Source organism: Oreochromis aureus, linkage group 14 (assembly GCF_013358895.1).
Source record: "Oreochromis aureus strain Israel breed Guangdong linkage group 14, ZZ_aureus, whole genome shotgun sequence".
Classification (NCBI taxonomy): domain Eukaryota; kingdom Metazoa; phylum Chordata; class Actinopteri; order Cichliformes; family Cichlidae; genus Oreochromis; species Oreochromis aureus.
In genome coordinates this window covers 33,795,977-33,816,686 of record NC_052955.1, presented here as the reverse complement: position 1 = coordinate 33,816,686, position 20,710 = coordinate 33,795,977, and the positions used below count along the sequence as shown (strand labels likewise).

General features: G+C 40.6%; 1 protein-coding gene across 5 annotated transcripts in view; it reads left to right on the top strand.

The window, feature by feature from the left end:
• Nucleotides 1–295: 295 nt before the first annotated feature.
• LOC116321624 (SPRY domain-containing SOCS box protein 4) overlaps nt 296–20,710 on the top strand; it is a 44,666-nt gene continuing 24,251 nt past the window's right edge. Inside the window, exons 1-2 of one of the 5 annotated variants that reach the window (XM_039597935.1) lie at nt 296–440; nt 17,061–17,173. The gene's annotated coding sequence lies outside the window, so the exon portion shown is untranslated. Of the gene's footprint in view, nt 663–17,060; nt 17,174–20,710 lie in introns of all 5 variants that reach the window. The other 4 variants (XM_031741522.2, XM_039597936.1, XM_031741524.2 and 1 more) reach the window with 4 other exon arrangements.

Below are 20,710 nucleotides of genomic sequence, written 5' to 3'. Positions count from 1 at the left end.
GCTCTAAAAGCGAGAGTGTAACAGGAAGTGCGGAGAAGCCGACACACAAAATAAAAGCACATATTTAGACACCTTCAGGGAAAAAATAGCATTTGGCAACAAAAGCTCACAAAAACACTCCACGACGTCGTTCGGTGCGTGTTCTTATAACTCCATGCCTGTAGACTGGACACAAATGCGCATTAAAAAAATGCTGTTTTTAAGTGAAGCGTTTCTCTTCGGGCGTCGTGACCGGAAACGCGTTGCTGGGCTGCTAGCTTAACGCTAGTCACCTTTTCTTGATCCCGACCCTCCAGCCAATCAGCGGCTGTCAGGGACACATGAACGCCGATAATATCCGCGGAACAGCCGCTGCAGGCAGGAGGAACAAAGAAAGCCGCTCGCTGTCCGTAAGGCGTCCTTTCACTTCGTCAACACGGACGTATACCGTGTTGGATTGGGTCTGTGTGGGTTTTTGTTTATCTTGTTTTTCTTTCAGTCTTTAGCGTAACTATTACATGTTATTCTACGTGTTAAGTCCGAGCAGTCGTTTTTACTGAGGAAAGAGGAAACTTGGCGTCGTGAGAGGTGGTTTAGGTTTTTTTTTGTTTTGTTTTTTTTCGTCGGGTCGTCTTTGTCGAAACCCTCCAGCTTCGGATGCGCTTACCGGAGGTCTGTGTGTGGTAAGTTAGTTTTTCTTTTTCTGTCAGTCAGAAACTACAGAGTCTGTAAAGGACGCTCGTCGCTTTGCATTGCGGGAAGCAGAAAACTCCTCCAACTCAAACTTTGCCTGTTTGATTTCTGAGGCTCGCGAAAGCGACTACACCTTCTTCTCACGAACAGCCCGGAGACGGGAGCGTTCTCCCGAACTCCACTAAATGTTCGGGTCTTTTTTTTTTTCGTGCTCCCCTGCTTGATGACAGACGACACAAAGAACAACTACACTTAAAGGTGTTTTCTGAGTTTTTCTGCATAAGCTTTTTGAGAGCAGGTCGGTCATTGTTATGTTTAAGGCTGACTTGTTGAACAGCTAGGTCTGGTGCTTCAGCTGGCGTATATAGCCTTTGTATACTCATCTAAATGGCTTCGTAGGGAGTCAGCCGTGCCCGGAAGCATTAAGATGACATTGCTGCAACATTAAGTCAATCGACCTGTATTGAGGTTGGCTAAAATGTGTCAACACCAAACTATTTTTTTTCATCATTCCTTTGCCGTTTTAAAGGATCACGCATTAAACTAGTTTTCCTTGCGCTTATAAGCTGCTTAAAGGCACTTTTTAAGCACAGCTTTCACCACCTGAATGCCTGAGGTCTTGAGATGTTTCCACATGTGCTGCCTGATTGGTTTAATTTCGCTAGTTGGTGAACTTTTTTCTTTTTCTGAAACGGGCTGCTTTCCATGTGAGCAAACAAGGTAGGTAGCCTAGTGTGTTTCAACCAATAGGAGCTAGGCTGTTTGACTCCATTCAGTGGCCATTTAATCTTATGCCTGCCTGCTATTCAAGGCTAAACGCCTTGCCTGTAACCACACCATCTGCTTTGCCCTCCAGGGTATTGTCAGGCTACTGTCCAGATCAAGTGTTATGGGAGATTTGTGTGGGTGGACCACAGCAGATGGTAAGATGGAGAGCATAGCTGGCTGATGTGGCAGCTAGGCAAACCATTGTGGTGGTTGGTTGGATCGTGTTTTTAGTTGTCAACAGTGTAATAAACAAAAGCCAGAATCTTTCAACAGGCAAGCACTTTCCACAGCTCCATCAGAGGCAGCATTGGACATGGTGTGAATGTTAACTAGCTTCCCATACAGTACAACAGCGAGCTTATCTTCTCCTCATAGAGGGGCCAATGACCCCTGCACTCCACTTCCAGCCATCTGGATTTCGACCCTGTGGCTATCATGACGTCAGCTCACCTCCCTTTGGCCACGGATAAATGTAAACATGGCGTTAGAGGTCAGCAGTTGAGTTCTGATTTATGTTTAATTTATCTTATGGGTCATCTTCAGTCATATAAAAGACACTGGCCAATTAATGCATTAAAAAGCAGGGAAATGGTGTTTCTTCAGCTTCTGGATTTTTATGGCTGATTGGAGCCCACTGACTGTGGGGTGTGTGTGATAACAGACTGCCTCTGTGACATAGTTTAACCTGCGTCAATAGACCTTACTTAATGACCAGTGATGTGGATTTATTTTTAGTGAGTGGGGTCTTTGGATGTGCATCCCCCCCCATATAGGAATCTCACCAATTGGTGCTATGAGGTTCACGAAGGCGACATAATTGCTCATCACAAACTAGTTTTATAAGATCTTTATGAACTTTATGATCATAAGGTTACGCCACAGAGATTGTGATAGATACATGAATTCTCCACCTTCAGACTATACTGAATGTGTCTTTGTTCACCAAGGTACCAACTACCGCCATTTATTTATCCACATCTGATGCAAGTCATAGATGCCTTGTGACGTATGCAGAAGTGGTGCGGTAGACCCTTTCTGGATCTTATCTACTGGTTTCCATCAATAATTTGCATATAACAGAAAAACCGTAAATTCTTCAGCGTAGCATTTCTGATATTTCTACAGTCTGAACCACGAGTTACACTTGGACAACTTTCTAAGGTTTGTGTGGATCCAAACATTGAAAGACTGAGCCCTAAAAATGCCAAGATCATTTGGTGCAGCAGTTGGAGTATCAGTTATCTGATATACAGTTTGAACAGAGCATAAATTCTGCTTTTCTGTCTCCTCCGGCTCTTACAAACCCTGTCCTGCCAGTGTCTCTAAAAATGAGACAATCTGCTTTTTTGTTCTGGATGTGGACAGGAAGTATATTAACATTTGTTGTTGTTTTGTTTGTTTTTTAAAAACAGAAGCTCGCTTTGCTGCTAGGATGTTACCATTCAGACACCATTTATAGACCTCCCTTTTTATTTATTTTAAAGTTTTGCACATAAAATGTGGTTTGGACAAATCCTTGTGCTTACTGATACTCATTTACTTCACAGGGATCAAAGTGTACCCTAGTGGACAACTATAAAGCCCCTTTTCCATTAGTACCTACTTGGATCAACTCGGCATGGTTCGCTATGGTTTTCAGGGTTTTCCATTAGGTCATAGTACCTGGTTCTTTCTTAGTACCTGCTCGTCCGGGCTTCCAAGCAATCCGAGCAGGTACTAAAATGTGATGTCTTAAGACTGCATGCCACTGATTGGCCGGTCAGTGGTGTCACTCGATGAATCATGAGAGCGCCTTGTTCACGAAAATTACAACCACCTTTTTTTTTTTTTTTTGTTTGTTTGTTTTTTTTTTTTTTGAAACCCGGCAACAAGGGAAATGGCTACAAAAAACAACACTGTGGTCCCTGAGTCTGATGAAAAGCCACAGACGGAGCACCAGGTATGTTCTCGCCTAGACGTCCACCTTTTTTGTAGTGTTGTGGGACTCTCAGAGGCGTTGCTATGACGACAACCATGTATGTTAGGTAGTACTGGATTGTAGTGGAAAACTAGTCAATCCAAGTTGAGTTGTAACGCTCCATGGTGAGTCGATCCGAGTAGGTACTAATAGAAAAGGGGCTTTAAATCCACTTGAGTCACTCTGCATCAACCAGTGGAAATCTTCTGTGATGTGACTCTTTGTCAAAAGGGACTCGGCTGGTTGCCAGAAATGTACTGTTTAACCAGTGTATTTCTGGTTAACTCAAGGTTTCCATAGGTGATGCTGTGGAGGGATTATTGGTCTCCCACTCCAGCATTTGTCTCCAGATTGCTCCGTGTCTCATGATCCACTTATGGTAGCATACACAGGTTAGCTATCAGCTTTCTGTTCTCCCTGAGGCAGCGGTCCCTTTGTGTAAACATCCTGTGGAGATGGCAGGCATGCAGAGACTGGTGGTTGTCTTTGTGAGATGGGCTCTATGGTCGGTGTCCAACTCATGTCTAATGTTTAAAGACCCTGTGTCCTCGATCACCATCAAGGACACACGCTCAGACTTTTTTTTTGTCTTTTGTGTTATTTTCTTTTTTAAATTTTATATAATGTTCATGTAATATTAGAACGTTTGTTTTAAATAATTACAATATTCAAGAAAGTAATTGCAATTTCCTGCCGTAAGTGAGCAGTTGTGCTAGTCAGGCAATCATAGATGGCGTCATTATCACAAGCTTATACAGAATGCTAAAATGTGCTTTGATGGTGGTTAAAATATCTGTATGGATCTCCCAAGTAAAATATAAATGTGGGACACGTGACAGAGCCTGGGATGACTGAGGTGGATACTTTCCAATGAGTAATTCAAACATTGTCAGGAAAGAGCACTGTGCTGAAATAAAAACACAACAGAATGGTGTGTAACCCAATTTTCAAGCAGCACTTGCAATGCTCATAATTTTTTAATAAGTGAAAAAAATGGATTGAAACTGTTAGGAGACACTTTCCCTCCATAGACAAAAATTTAATACTGTCTCTCCGGTACCTGCTGGAGGGATTCCAACAGAATTCCATTTTTATCTGTCCGGTTAATCCCTCCATCCCACGCTCACTTTAACAGAGACTTGCACTCGGTAGTAAAGATGTACACTCAGAGCCCAGGCTGTTTCAGCAGAGCAGGGCTGTAGTCAGTGTGTCTGATGCTGACTCAGTAGAATGTTAATGTTGTGAAATCCCATTAAGAGCAAGCCAGTGCTGAGCAGGGCCCAGCCTGGGCTTTACAGGATAGCAGGTCATTTTAAAAGGCCAGCAGTGTCCCTGTGTTTGCACTCTTGTAATAGGATCTAATTACTTGAGTGGCTCACAGTAAATTGAACGGCTCTTTTAAATTGCTGCCACTCATGTTTAGTTGCTCTTCAAGGCAGTTTAAATGATTTTTTTTTTTTTTTTTTTTCTTAACAAGTGTTACTGATGGAGGATAACCGTTTTCAGAGAGGCTTTAGTCCAAAGGGTAAATGCTGCATGGATTTGCCCTAAGGCTTTAGCCATTCTTGTTGGCTGGGGTTGGGGGTGGAGAAACAAATCCACCTATTGTTTTTGTTGCCCTGTCCTGATAAGGGTGATTGAACAGCAGGGACTGTATGCAAAGCAGCAACATTTCCCACCAGGTTCAGCTGCGACTACCACTGGCTTTCAGACGGGTCGTTTGTGGCCTTTGTCTGCTATTGAATAGGAAAGGCTAAGCTGCTAAGCGTCCACCCCATCTCTGTCATGACACTGATAGACTGTATTGATGCAAAGCCTCTTCTTTTTCTTTTAAGCAAAAGGTTTCTTTTAATATGCTAAACAACTGAGAAAACCCAGCTCATTGCATTCTTACTTCAGGCACTGTATGTATGACTAGAACATCAGAATACTGCATGCCACCTGGTGGTACCTGGTGCTATTTAGGGTTTGTATTTTTTACCCAGCTCTTCAGGCACACCAAGGATTTTCTCAGCAGAGTGTGTAGAGGGAGAGACAAAATACCAGGGCTGTTTATCTTTCACATCTAAGAAGGATGCGGTATAAAGAGCTCCTCTTGGAGAAAGTTTCCACCCACGTTTCTGTACTTTGCGCAGAAGCTGGGCACAGTATGCATAGAAGTACAAACTCCTATGAATGAAAATTACTCTTGTAGAGCTGCACCCAAATGTTCAGCTACTTGGGATATTTGTTTACTGGTTTTATTTTGGGGATGTCGTGATCATCCTGTAGTCTCTATTTTCCTGTCTTGAAACAGTCTAACGAGCCAAGCTTTCATTAGTTGCAGCTGATTACTTCCAAAAAAAGTATTTATTTTGCTGTTAAGCAGTAAGATCTTAAGTTTGCCTGCATGTGTCTTGATCTGTGGATCACTTTCAATAGTTGACTGCAGCTCTTTTGCTAGCACTGTGACTACAGTCTCCTGAAGCATTCAAGCCCCATTTGACTCTCTTTGTCCTTGCAGCCAAAGGGGAACCAACTGTGGTGTAGGAAGGCTGTAAAATGCCCTGTGAGATGGGCTTTAGGGTCAGAAACGCCCCCAAACTGGGCAACTTATTCCATCCCTTGTTTTTTTTGTTTTTTTTTAATTTGAATTGCATTTAAAGTGCTCCTGTCTGTGATCTCTTTTCATAACTGCATGGTTTCCAAATAATCAAGATTCCATTATTGATATAGAGATGCAAAACTACCAGATTTATCTGATTGACCCCACTTACCTGTCTGTAGCAGTATGTGGTCTGTGCTGTCTCTCTTTAACTGCTGCATGCAAAACAGTGTACCCAAACCCCTGGGTCAGCACGAGGCCAGAGTCCACATACACAGCCTCCGTGAATCATCTCACCTCGGATAACGTATTATGCAATAGTGTGTTTGTGTATGTTGGTACAAGAAGTGCAGACGTACAGGGCAGCCTGCTGTCAGCTTACCGAAACAGAATTTGAAGGGATAACAGGAGGGTGGTGGATGCATTTTGTCAATATGCTGAAGCAGAGGCATATGATTAACAGAGTGTGAGTAAACCAACTCTAGATGCAATGTTTCACTTTGTCAATAGTCTTGTGGCTTTTTCATTTGAAGCTGTGCACTGACTGTGGTAAATCTTGTGGCAATGGGATAATTGTGTAGCAAAACCTGTATAAATTGTTCTGGAGCAGTCGCCAGCTGTGCTCATTTCATGATAGTGGCCTTTATGTCCTCATATCCATATACTGTAAATACTTATTGTGTTAACAGTCAGTTTCTGAAAGGAAATCATTCCACGTACCACTAAGTTCAGATGAATGTGGTTCAGACTTTCTTTTTGAATAAAGTAAGTCTTTTTAATCCTCATGATTTCTAACCTTGTTTACTACTTTAGTGGTGCTTAGTCAGTGATTTGGACATGATAGTTTTTTTTTTGTTTGTTTTTTTTGCCACCTGCAGTTGTTGACTGTGCGTCTCTGCCTCCTCTATGTATTTTCAGTAACTGAAGAGCATGCACTATTGGGTTGAGATCAGGGGGCTTACTTGGGCATTGAAGAATATTGCATTTCTTTGCCTTGAGAAACTCCTGGGTTGCTTTTGCAGTATGTTTCGGCTCATTATCCACCTGAACTGTGAAGCACTGTCCAATCAATTTCGCAGCATCTGTCTAAGTCTGAGCAGAGAATATAGTCCCGTACACTTCAAAATTGATCCTGCTGCTTCTATCTGTAGTCACGTCATCAAAAACACTAGTGGTCCGGTTTCACTGGCAGCCATACATGTCCATGCCATAAAATGTCTCCACCCTGTCTGACAGATGATGTGGTGTGCTTCAGATCAATAGCTGTTTCTCCCCTTCTCCATACTTTTCTCTTCCCATCATTCAGGTACAATTTTATTTTGACTATCATTTGTCCAAAGTCTAATCTGGCAGTATTGTTCTTGAGTGAAACCTGCAGTTACACCCTCGCTATTTCTGTTTATGAAGGTGTTTCTTGACTGTAATAATGATGATAATAATAACTTGCAGACCTTTCTTTGAAAGCATTTTATATCTTCAAACAGCTATTTGAATATAACAAAAAAAAAAAAAAAAAAAAATCTAAATAAATAAAGACAATACGAAAAAAACGATAAAACAAAAGGGAATAGTAATATGAACCAGTAAAAACTTTAGGAATAGAATTAAGACCTTAACAATGGTATGCCTGCCCCCTCAAAAGTGCTCTTAACTTGACTAGATGTTGTGAATTATTTTTCTTAACCATGCAAATAATTGTCTTTAGTAGGTGACTTCAAGATTGTATTGTGATATTTCAAGGAAGTTAAATTTGAAAAAAAGAAAAATGACACATTTTGTCTGATTGCAGGGAGCAGTATTTATTAATGCAGATAATATGAAGGGAAGATTCCATCCTTTTCCAGTTTTCTACCCAGAATGTTGTATTATCACTTAATAATTTTAAACCCTTCTCCAACACCATGTAATTGCATCAATAATTTACATCCACCACATGCTCGTCCTGTCATATAAGGTGGAGATGCCCAGTCTTCTAGCAATGCTTGGTTGATGAATTTGCTTACTTTTTGGTCTTACATCAGGCTGCTAGTATATCATTTTTGCTTGGCTTCATAGTTTGGTTTTACTCATTAGTGTGTTTCTATTTTTTACGGGGAACAATTTTCTTACCTGTTCTGAAAAGGGTTGTTTTGAAAGACATGCAATCACTAGTAACCAATCCACTTTCATAATACTGAATTTAGCTCTCTTTATAGTCATTGACTGATAGGCAGCTTTCGCTCTCAGACATGTTTGGGCTGCTAGAGAATGTAAACGACTGGTGTCGCTTTAGCATTGATATAGTGAGATGATACTTGTGGCATAAAAATTTGTAATGGTAGTGGCTGTGTTGGTCAAAGCATTCATTCCTCAGAATGTACCACATTGCTGATTTGGCTACTCCTAAAGTTTTTGCTACATTTCTCCGATAGGTTTATTTTGGTTTTTCATTCAAATAACTGACTTCTTTACTTGCATCCAAAAGTCTTTGGACCTCATTAAAGACTTTTAGTGAAAAACTTTTGCCATTGAAGGTTTTTGTCATGGAACAATGAGAGAACGAGCCATGAAACTACCTGTCAGTCAGTTGTTGCATTTGTTTTGAGCCTCTGAAAATGGGGCACTATTTATATAAATAGATTTAAATTGGTGCTGCAATGCCTTGTTTTAATTGAAGGAGTTTAACCAAGTCTGAAAGTCTGCATTTTAGATCCACTGGTGGTATACAGAGGTAAAACCGTTTGTATCTAACCGCATGCTTTCGGATGTTCCCAATATGACATCACCATTTAGTTTTAGGTCCTCCTTGGAGGCTTCAACTTTAGCATTTTGACACTCTCTGTTTTGGAAGTTTAGAATCAGAAGTGAGTGTGTTTTAACATGGGTTACCAGGAGTTTTGTGAAAGGCAAAATCATGTTTAAAATATTAAGCTTATTAAGCTTAAAATCCACTTTTGTTAATCAATTGTCTTAAAACAAACAAAACAGGGTAATAAATGTATACATCTGTCATAAGAAGGTAACATGGACTTATTGCTTCAAAGATATGCTATCAACAGTGCTTACAGAGTTTATTGAGCTCCCAAAAGTCTATTTTTATCCAGGAATTTTAACTCTCACCAAAACGTTGTTTCTTATCTTATTTTGTTGATGGGACTTGCACATACACATGCCTCCACCTGTATTTGCAACCGTCCCAAGAGCCTAACCATTGTTTAGCCGTAGTTCACTGACATGAATAATTGAGCTGTGCTCCTACATCTATGCCCTAGGGATCCTGTTGTTCTACTGATGTTCAACATCTTTGTAGCCTGCTGTATTGCTCTGCAAGATGTCAGCATCCTTTGTTCACAGCAGTTGGTCCATCTAAAGAACCCTATTAATCTTTCCGCTTTCTCTACAATTTTCTTCTTGAGTAGTTTAAGGTTTAGTAGGTCAGGTGTCCTGTTTAAATGCAAATAGGAATAGCATTTGCCACCTTTAAAATATAATCTTTGTTTTAAAAAATTTAGCCCGTAGATTTATTGCACTATTGATTATCTACATGTTCAGATAAGGTAAGCTTTAGCTTTTTGTAGTGAGTTCTCTTGAGTTTGGGACAGATTAATGTCTTTGAGGCTGAGTGTTTCTGGGACGCTGGGAGAGGAAATTGCTTAGATCAAAGTGACACAAAAAGGAGAAGACAGTTTTCACACCCCTGTCTTTTTTCTTCTTCTTCCCCTTTCTTCCAAATTTTGTTTTGCATTTTTAATTGGACGTCAGTCAAGTCCTTGAGCAAAAAACCCATTAATTATCCAAGTAAATTCAGTCCGTGTTTGACTGTAGCTAATGACTTATTTTCTCCAGGGTAGATGAGGCCACAAGCTCTCAACTATAGCAGATTGAGCTTATTTAACTGCTCAAAGTGACATGGTACTTTTGATCTGCTAACATGCCTTCCAGTTAAGCTCAGTGTCATCACAACCATCCCATGGCCTACATGCAGAGTTTGTCAAGTCAGTTTTGAGCATAGCTCGTTATGCTATTAAAATGTGCTTTTAACTACCTTTTTTTTTCCCCCCTCTTGTAGCAGGAGAAGGGCATCAAGGAATCTGAACACGACTCACAAGTAGAGCAGGGCGATATGACCAAAAATATTTATCACGATATACATTTGAAAATTTGCGATAACGATATAATTGACACTAGACAAAATACTTTACAACGCCACAACTTTATTAGTGCAAAAAACCCCATCAATGCATTTTCACTTAAACAAGCAGCTGTTTTTTATGTGCATTAAAGTTATATAAAAATGTAGCAGTGCAAATTCCTTGCTGACAGTTTAACCAAAAGGCATTTCCAGTGGAAATTGGCCGACATATCCTCAGCATAACCATGTATAATATCCACAAAACTTAAAAAGAGGTTATACACACACACACACACACACACACACACACACACACACACACACACACACACACACACACACACACACACACACACACACACAATGCGGTAATATTAGTTTGAAGCACAGTACGTATCACTCCGCGAGGCGCCCGCCTACGATAGCCGTAATGCTCCGACAATCCATCAAGCGGTGCGGGTTTGTACCTTAGCAATGTCGTACTAAAACATTTGACAGATTTTCGAGCGCCGTGTACATAAAATCGTTTCGAGGTCAGTAAACACAACCAGAATTCATACATAGGGCACACGGGATTATAAGGGACACTGTCGATTTTCAGAAAAATCAAAGGATTGATTTTAAGTGTGCCGTATTTTCCAAACAACACGGTAATAACGACGGCCCGCTAGCATGCTCTACCAAAAATGGTGTTTTGTTGTGTATCTGACGGACGAAAGCTAAACCAGTTCCACACCACTGAAGTTGCAGCATTTTTACAAACCAATTCTGGTTCATCCGTTTCATTTAACGATCCACTTTCGCTCTTCTCATTCTGCGTCGCCGCCATGTACGTATGTAAACATGCGCGTTTTACCCACATTCTATCGCGATATTTCATTTTCCTATCGTTGCCCAAAATTACACCAGTATTACCGTGAACGTTATGATATAGCCCAGCCCTACTCACAAGATCACTTATCTTTAAATTCTAAAATGAATGAATAAAAGTGGTCTTGAGCAATCGTTCTCCAAGCTTTCTGAAGGAGTTTCAGAGTTTTTCTTTGGATATTGGCTGCTTTTTCACTCACTTTCAGTCCAGTCAATGTACCTGATCATTTTCAGAGGTTTCTTTTGTTTGGTAAGCTACCTACCAAATCTATGAATCGAGCAGTAAACCAGTACCTCATTCCAGGAATGAAAAACAATTTTAAATTGTATCTTTAGGCACCTTATTACATCAGCCTGTTGTAAAAACATGCTATTTGTTCCCATTGTGGTTCTATCTACAAAAAACAAAATGTCAGCGATGATGTAGTTTTACAGGCATTAAATGGTATATTTGAATCAACAAGGTGATTCAGAAAGATTTATTGGCCAAATACTTAACATATCTCAGCATGGTGTGTGTGGCTTTCTTAAATTTGAGACTGGGCAAGTGAAGGACCAAAGTAGTGGAGCTATGACTGTGTCTAATAATAAAAGAATAATGTTAGTGTGAGAGCAAGGCAGGAGGTGTTATCCAGCCTGCCCGATTGTAATGTAAAACTTTCTGTCTGTCATAAAGTCTTAGATTGATGTTTAGAAAATTTACCAGCAATTAGAAACAGTGGCAGCTGAACTTCAAACTCTATTTGACCAGCAATAAAAATTATCCGACGAACAGGAAATAAACAGGGGCGGTAGCTGAATACAGTTGCGTGAACCAGCATTGTTCTAATTTTTAATTTTGATTTTTTTTTTTTTTTTTTTTTTATTTTAAAAAAAAAATGCATGTCCAGTCTTTTCCTGGATATCAGTTTTCAGTTTGAATTTCTAGTTTCAAGAAATTGCCTCACATATTTCCCAATTTCCTAGGAAATTATAAAGAACTGAAGGGTGGCTCTTGACATTTGCCCAATGCCGTACATGATGGTGAAACTTCCCCAGAGCAGTTCTAGTTGAATGCTATGGAAAGATATAATGCACCCCTGCGTGGTACTTTACAAGTAAATTATTTACCGCAAGGGGACTCGCTGCTAAATTGGCAAAATCAATCACTCAGGAAAAAAACCCCTTCCTATTAAAAGCACTAGCGATGGATGTGGCATAGAGCTGGTATGTTTGTTGCCCAGCCATAATATAGCGCACCTAAAAAGATGAGAATTGTGACAAAGGATTCAACCTCTGGCCAAAGTATAATCACTTAAAAACATTTATAATGACATGACTGTTTTTTTTCTTTCCTTTTTTTTTTTTTCTTTCCTTTTTTTTAAGTGGGGTTTAGTTTACTCAGTTCAAGTCATTTTGGTTTATCAAATGAACAACACCTACAGGAAATTTAGAATTGCATCTGTCAAGTGTGATTAAACAGACGCATGACCTTTTTAAATATAGTTTGTTCCAGTTCAGTAAATTTATAGACGGATGTCACAACCTTTATGAACTTTCTCACATTTATTGGTTACAACGTGGTAATAAAAAAAATCCCTGGAACTGCAATCAGGTCAATAGTAGAAAAGAGATCGTGCTGCCAGTCATGTTGGTTGTTGTAATTTTTATATTCAAATGTTCTTGCTTTATCACTGTGTTTATTTGTTTCTCATCTGTCAGGTATATACGAGGAACACGTTGTTCAGCACCTCAAAGCAGCTAACAGGGTTGTTCATCCTCATGCCAGGCATTAACTTGTACAATAAAGATAAGCTTTATCTTTACTGGCCACTATTTTGGTCTTGGCCCATGAGCTGCTCAGACAGTAGAAGTGATTGGTTACGAGAGTGTTTTTGAATTGAAAAACAGAGCTGGAAACTATCGTGGGCTGTAGTGTCCCAAGGGCCTTCTACTGATAAATGGTTCACTGCCTCTTCCCTCTAGCCATCATTAAAAATGTCAAATCATTAAAAACTGCACTTCTTCATAATCACCACCCTCCTCACTGATGGGAGATGTCTCCTGGCCTCATCTTTCCTGTTTTGGAGAATGCTTAATTGCTTTCTCTAGTGTTTGTAAACTAAATTTGAATTGTTCCTCGGTCGCCTCAAACCGATTGTCCTGTTAATTATTAGTAGATGATAAAAGAATGAAGCAGAGTTGCACTGGCAAGGCGACAGATGCTCAACACTCATGCACCTAGTTAAAGATGCCTGCGCAGTCATGGGGTTAAGGGTCTTGTACGAGGGCAGTGTGTTCTTTAGGAAGTGAACATTAAAAGAGAACAAAACTACAACACAAAAGTGGTTACACCCATTTAAAAATAGCCACAGTTTAGGCCAAGATGGTCCAAATCTGAGTTATTTAAATAGAATCGTAGGTATAGATGTTCTCGCAGTAGTTATTAGACACTAGGGACACATTAGCTGTAAGTTGCCTGGCTAGTTGACATCTAATAATTGGATGCCCATGATCTAGTAGAGAAAAATATACAAATAAATGTAAAAGCAGTTCTGTTACTATGGTTTTGAATGAAGATGAAAAAACTTAAAGCCAGTGGTTATCCTACTTTGTGGCTTACTGTAGGTGTATTTAATAATGTAACAAAAGCGTGTAATGCAGTTTTCAAGTTAATGGGTGCAGGTTCAGGATCGGTCCATTACAAGAAGGTGGCACTTAAATGTAGGTATTTACAAGCACGAGTGTAGGAATGGTAATAGGTTTAGACCCAAGTCTGTATCAGCCAGCATATTTTAAGCCAGCCAAAGTGTCCATGCTCACTAAATTTTTGACTGCACCTCTGCCTGTCCAACTTTGTCACCATGAACCCCATGGTGACTGCTGCATCACACAGGCATTCCTGTTGGCAGTGAGAGTGCAACTTCAGGGAAGCTCCCCAAGTGCTATTTAATATGTTGCAGCATGGTTCAAATGATTTTGTTGCCAAACATGTCTAATCCTAAACTTGACCTCCAATCTGAAACATTAATTGACCACAGAGTGATTCATCTTTTGTGAGGCATCCAAAAGCCTGGGACCTGGAAAGAACAATATCCAAGAGTCCATATGCCATCACTGAACATTGGACAGGATGTTGAAACCGTGGTCCCTTCTCACCTCTATGTAGCTCTCCCATCGCTCTGTGACGTCGGTGTAAATATAATGGTGCCTGTGCGTGCAACTGCTCATCACGGAGCATATTGGCACCTTGACTCCAGATTGAAAAGTGTTATGATAATAAAATCTAAATGTTTTGATGGCGTTTTCAAGAAAAGTCTCTTTTGTGCCTCATTTCCAGTAATCACACTGGTTTTAAAATATAAATGTGCATCATCTTAAACCTTCAGATAGGGCGGGCTGCTCCTTCACTGGTTATGCTATGGCGATGAATGCTTGTGTGTCACTGATATCACCTTGACTTGAGTTTCCACACCAGCTCGCTGCCTGTCACTGGAGCTGTGTGGAGGCAGAGTGGGAGGAAACAGGTGGCGACGAGTGAGGGGCATTGGAAAGAGGCTACTGTGTAAGCTCTGTGAGCAGTCCTGCTGTTTGGTCAGACTACACACTGTCGGGGCCCGGATCAGTTAGATGTTCTTGCTTTTCTTGAGGGCTGACAGTTTGGAAGAGGTGCATTCTGTTGCCACCGTGCTAAATCCATCATTTTTTTTTTTTTTTCCCTCTCCTATAAGTGCTGTTTAGCTGAAAAAGACACAATGCTATAGTTGCCATGGTAATATAATCCTCAGTGCTGACAGTATTTTAGTTAAATGTCTGAGAAATGATCATTCTCAAGTGTTTGCATCAATTCATCTACAGTTAAGCAGTCAAAAAGAATACATACAAAGTAAGATGTGTACTTGGGCAGGTTTCCTAATGAGCTAAGTAGCTTAGCAGACTTGGGCATCATAGGAGGGGTACCGCTCTTTTTCACATGTAATGCTTAAGATGGCATCTGTAATTCGTGCATGTGTGTAATCGGTGAAAGGCGTGAATCTGGACTCGGATGACAGTAAGTGACAACATTTACATGCACAAGCTAAAACCTCTATAAGGAACTCCACGTTTCTCATAGTTGCGTTGTTTTTGTTTGTTTGTGTGGGTTTTTTTTTTTTGTTTTTTTTTTTTAAATAAAAGCCCTCAAAGATTTATCGGAAATAATTACTGCTCTGTTCTAGCCGTGCTCATAAGGGTTGAGGAGCCAGCACATTGAGTACTTGACAAGTGGGATAAGATGAGATAAACCTTTGTTAGTCCCACACGTGGGAAGTTTGTTTGTGTCACAGTAGAAAGTGGACAGTACAAAGTTGCAGTGTGCTTGACCATGGGGAGTAATGTTGTGCTAAAGCCACAGCAGTGCACCTCCCTGCCAGTCAGACGGCCTCCGAATTGCACTGATTCAGTAATACAGCTCACATTCATGACATTTAGGAGTCTGTAAAAGTTCAGATTTATCTTGAAGAAATATTTAGAAAGTTTTCATTGGACATGGCTAAGGTTGTGCTTTGTCGCAGTTTTTTGTTGATACATTTTTACTGGGGAGAGAGTGTCAGGTTTCTGCTGGCTTAGTTGACCTCAAGCTTTAAATGGGGTGATTGGCAGGAGAGTGTGAAGTGACTGGGATGAGAAGTGGTACCACAGAAACATCGTTGTCAGCAGGAAAAGGGTGGACTGACTCCTCTGATCTGCCTCGAGTGAACAAGTTCAAGTACCTCTGGGTCTTGTTTATGAGTGGTGGAGAGTAGATGGATCGGCAGAGCACAGTGGATGTGTACTGGTCTATTGAGGCGAAGAGGGAGCCGAGTGTGAATGTGAAGGTGTCAATTTACTGGTCGATCTACATTCCTCCATTCACCCATGGCAACGAGGTGTGAGTAGTGACTGAAAAAGATCAAGGATGCAAGCAGAAATGAGCTTCTTCCAAAGGTTGTCTCGGCTCACCCCTGAAGATGGGGTGAGGATGTCAGTCATTTGAGAGGTGCTCATCGTAGAGCTGCTGCTCTGTATTTAAAAGGATTTTCTGAGCAGGATGCGTCGAAGACGTTTTGAGCAATGAGGCAGGTGCAGGAGAATTTACAACTTCTGTCCCCACTACCAAGATCCAGACAATGTATAAGACTGAAAAACTGAAAATGGTCCGATTTCAGTCTGTTGAATGAGAAGTCCTTCCACTTTTCTTTGTCGAATGTCATCAACAAAATATTTTTGTGCCTTTTTTGGAAAAAGCACAAGCCATTTTATACACTGATTAATAAAACTGAAGTTGTGTACCTTCCCTGTCACTGTTGCTGTTCCTTCCCGGTGCCTAACAAAGGCACGGATTCTATTTTCTTCCTCATTAAACATTTGCCATTTCGAACATCTCAGATTCTGCTTTGTTTACATCAGCGTCTAGCTCGCAGTCCTCCTCTTCAATGTCTTTGCTGGTGCATTGCTGTGTCTCTTGGCACATTCTGGCCCCTGTTGATCACTCAAATAGTGCGAAACCATTGGCAAGAATGCATATTACGTCACCCGTGTACACAGGCCCGCACATGGCATGCAAAACGCCACAGACCCACTCATAAAGAAATGGCTCCATTGCATTGCCAGAGAACTAGAGTATCCACAGGATACTTTTAAAACACCCTTTTCTTTTTTTATGTTTGAAGACACACGGTCTTAAAATTTGATGAACATTAAGATTGCACAGGCTCATAAATATTCATCAGACCAGAACCCCCTCCCCCTTTCCCCTTCCTTTCTTATCTCTTTGTCACCGTCCTCTTATTTCCGATCCCTTCATCTTGGCCTGAATTTGAGCTGGACCCAAACAAACAGCTTTTCTCATGAGATCATCCAGCAGCACTTTAGTGATCCTTGAATGTATAATGCAAAACACTGCCTGCCTGTTGCCTCTAATTGTCCTTTTGAGTGTTTAATGTTTGAGCTCATTAACATGATCTGCCATCTATTGTTTATCATATTAATAGCACCATTTCCTTGGCTGCAGTAAAGGGACTCTTAATTAGTGACCACAAAGCCAACATTTACTTCTGCACATCACACTAATCCAACCTTAACCTGTTTTATCTCAACAGGAAATAACAGACTTGATTTGCGTGACCCTCACTCCCACCACCCCACACCGTTCCCTTTTGACCTGGCAGAGATGCACTTTTGTCAAGGGGTCTGCACTCAGATGGATTAAGAGGTTAGTTTCCAATCTCACATTCAACCCTAATCTTCCTTCATTAAAGGCTGTGTTTTGTCTATTCAAAGCAAGTCAAAGCCGTGCATTGTGTTTATTACTGGCAGCTAGGGAAAAAGTCTTTCCTGTCAGCAAAGACTGAATACACGGTGACTCCATCGGCACAGAGCGCCTTTGTCATTATCAAACAAAGGCATATCACTTGCTAGAAAGTGGCTGATTGTTGCTGACGTGAAGACAGACATATTTCAGTGATCTTCGTCCCAAACCAGAGCCCAGCGGTGGAAACCTAATCAGGCTGGTTTGGACTTACCTGTAGGAACAGGAAAACTGAGCTGTGGTGGCTGCTGATAAATTTTTCAACAGCTCCTAACCCAAAAGCAGCTGATATGCACTACCGTCTCAGAATTTTGGTTAGGGTTACATTCTGTGGAAGCCTACGTCACCGGCTCAATTGTTGAGCACACTTGAGCGTGATGGAGGTGCACCGTATGAAGTTACAGAGGATTAGGTTACTTGAAAGGTGTATCACAGATCTGGTCTTTCTCTACAATATTTATATTAATTCTCTGTGAAGTACATCACACTTGCAAGGAAGTTACTGTCTAGATCAAGGAATAGTTAAGGTGGTTGGGAGATTTAGACTCGGTCATGACAGTGAAACCAAAAGTTTGCGTTAACACACATTACATATTCCATTGGCCAATTTACTGAATCAAAATTCAGATTGTAGATTATAGATTGTAGCAGGATTAAAATACTGTGTATATAAAGCATTTATGCCGAGATGATGAAAATGGGCACATCTAAAGTGCTGATACTGGTCGAGATTGGGCAAAACTGAAATAAAGAGGTGGTAACAACATGACTATTCTAATAGCACAATCAAGCCAAGGCTTAGTTACTTTTTACTGGGAGTTGGCACCACTTGTGGAACAAGGTGATCCACTTTAAAAGAAGAAGAAAACCCTGTTGTTTTTTGTGTGGTTTTAATCATGACCTTTTAGATGGCTCCTTGGGAAAAACAGGGTATAAAATTACTTTTATTGTCATTCAGTTTTTGCATTATTCATCAAATGTATATTTCAGGTTTATTTCAGAAACTAGTGTCCGTGTTGCTATTCAGCTCCTGCACGACTCTCCACTACAACTGCAATTTCCTCATCAGGATACAATGTTTTAAAGTGAACTCGGTGACTCGAACTGCCCTGTCATTCTCCCTCTTTTAAACATCAATTGACTGGGGTACTTACAATAGATCCCTTTATCAAGCTAGCCAGAATAGTGCCAGACCTTGTTTGGTGTAGTTGGATGTCGAGTGTTAAATAATAGCCGGTGTTTTCTCTGGCTTTATTTTCCTCAACTTGTAATGTGTGCTCAACCTATTTTCTAACCATGTTAACTTGTTGAAGGGCCGTCTGCATGAGCAGGGTTTACGCATGTATGAAAGCATGAGAGTGGTGCTGCCAGATTTCCAGTCTGACTCCACAGATATGTGCAGAACTTCCTTGGCTCGAGTAGAAAATTTAGTGCACTTGTGTTTTGCTTATAAAGTGTTAAATAATCAGTATCCAGTGAGATCTGAACTTAAAACATCAAGATGACCACAATCTGACTTGTGAAATGAGCGCGTGTGTGTGTGTGTGTGTGTGTGTGTGTGTGTGTGTGTGAGAATACAGACACAAAGACCTAGTTTCTCAAAGAGGGTTAGCTTTGGCTCCTGCTTCCAACACGTGGTTGCCATCAGATACTTTTCCTGAGTAAACAGAGATGGGAAGACAGCAAACTGATAGTTGTCCTCGGCTGATGGGTGCAGCTCTGTGTGACGGGCAGGAAAACCTTTGGACAAATGGGCCTATTATTGACCACTCCACTATCTTGGCCAACAGGAATCTTTGATCTGTATCTTATAAAGTCCTCCATCTGCTCCTTTGAGGAAGAAAGGCAATAGATTTTGAAAAAAAAAAAAATTGTAATGCTGATTTGGATCTGTGAACACCAGTGTACTTGTTTTGGTTTTTTAACTTATCCACTCCCCCTTGCTCATTTCTTTGCACGTATTCATTAACCTCACTTGTCTTATTTCAGTTTCACTGCAGTTTCCCCCAATACGTGTGTCTGCCCCTGTCAGTTCATTATGATAGTAATTGATTGATGTATTCACTCCTCCCATAATAATTTGCACCCTTAAATCAAAATGGGATGTTGACAGAGTTGTCGCACCCTCGTTGGTGTCTACGTGAACTGTCAACCTCTTGCTGCACTCTTATGCATATACAAGGACGTGCTATAACAAGGTAGTTCCATGGCAAGCACTGGCAGCCTTAAGCGTGGATGTTGTTGAATATGTTATGAATGTGGTGAGTGTGCAAATGTTTTTTTTTTTTTTTTTTTTTTTTTTTTTTTTTGTGGTATTGTGTTAATGTATGCAGAATTCAGCAGAAGACTAAAAGCAGGCAGTGAGGAATGCCTGTCGGGTAGGGGGGATAAGTCAGAGGAGGGCTTTCTTGTCTCTCAGGGGAGAAAGATGAGAGGAAGAGGGGCATGGTGAAGAGGTAGAGAGCAGGGGATGGTGTCAGAACCTAGCAGAGGAGAGAAGATGAGGAAAGAACCAGCTTAATGTAAATAGACATGGTAAATATCTAAACACCGCATTGAAGTGTAAGTTTGACTTATAGGCTTGAACTCTTATAAAACCACATAAAAGGCTGGGAAAAACTGTTTGTGCTGACTTTAAGGGCAGGTGTTATACTCATTTCCAGTTGCATATTTAAATCTTTGAACTCTGCAAGTAAATGGTCATTATTTATCTACTGGGAACCTTCCCTTCATCTACTGTCTGAATTGTTTGTACTACCTTTAAGCCAACTTTCTTCTGATTGGCTGCAGCTCAAAAAACAGAAGGTTGGAATAGCAGGTGGGTGGAGCTTCTGTACTCACAGTTACAGGTATCTGCTCTTATAGATACAAAGGAGAAGTTTGGTAAAAACATTTAAAACAGTTTGTACCTCACCTGACAGTCAGCACATGCCCTCCAGTACTTTCTATTTGATGATTTCTTCAGTACTTGTTGCAACATGACCCTGAAATCTGTATTTTTATTTAGTCACGGGACGTTTTGTGACTGTTCTCATTATGATGAATACCAAATGTCTGAGATGCATAACCCCCAGGTTCTAAAGTAAATGTTAGTATTGGCATTCGGTATTGTGCAATAGTGTTAGTGGGATGTCAAAAGACTGTACATACAAGTGTGAATGTACTATGAATCAAACTGAGGCAAGGTTTGTTTACTGTCAGCTTGGATCAAGTGACAATACGCGGTTAAGTTGTAAAAAAAAAAACAACAACAAAAAAACCCGATTCCACATGGAGACGACAGTCGTTGAAATGTGAGTTTGTTGAGATTTCAGCAATCACTTTCTCTGAGCTTTCACACAGTCTGCTTGATGTTAGTTGTTGTTGTCGTCAGTTGAATCGAACTCACTGCTGGATTCCTGGAAGTCACTCCTTGGCACTTGATCTAGTAGACGCTGTGGT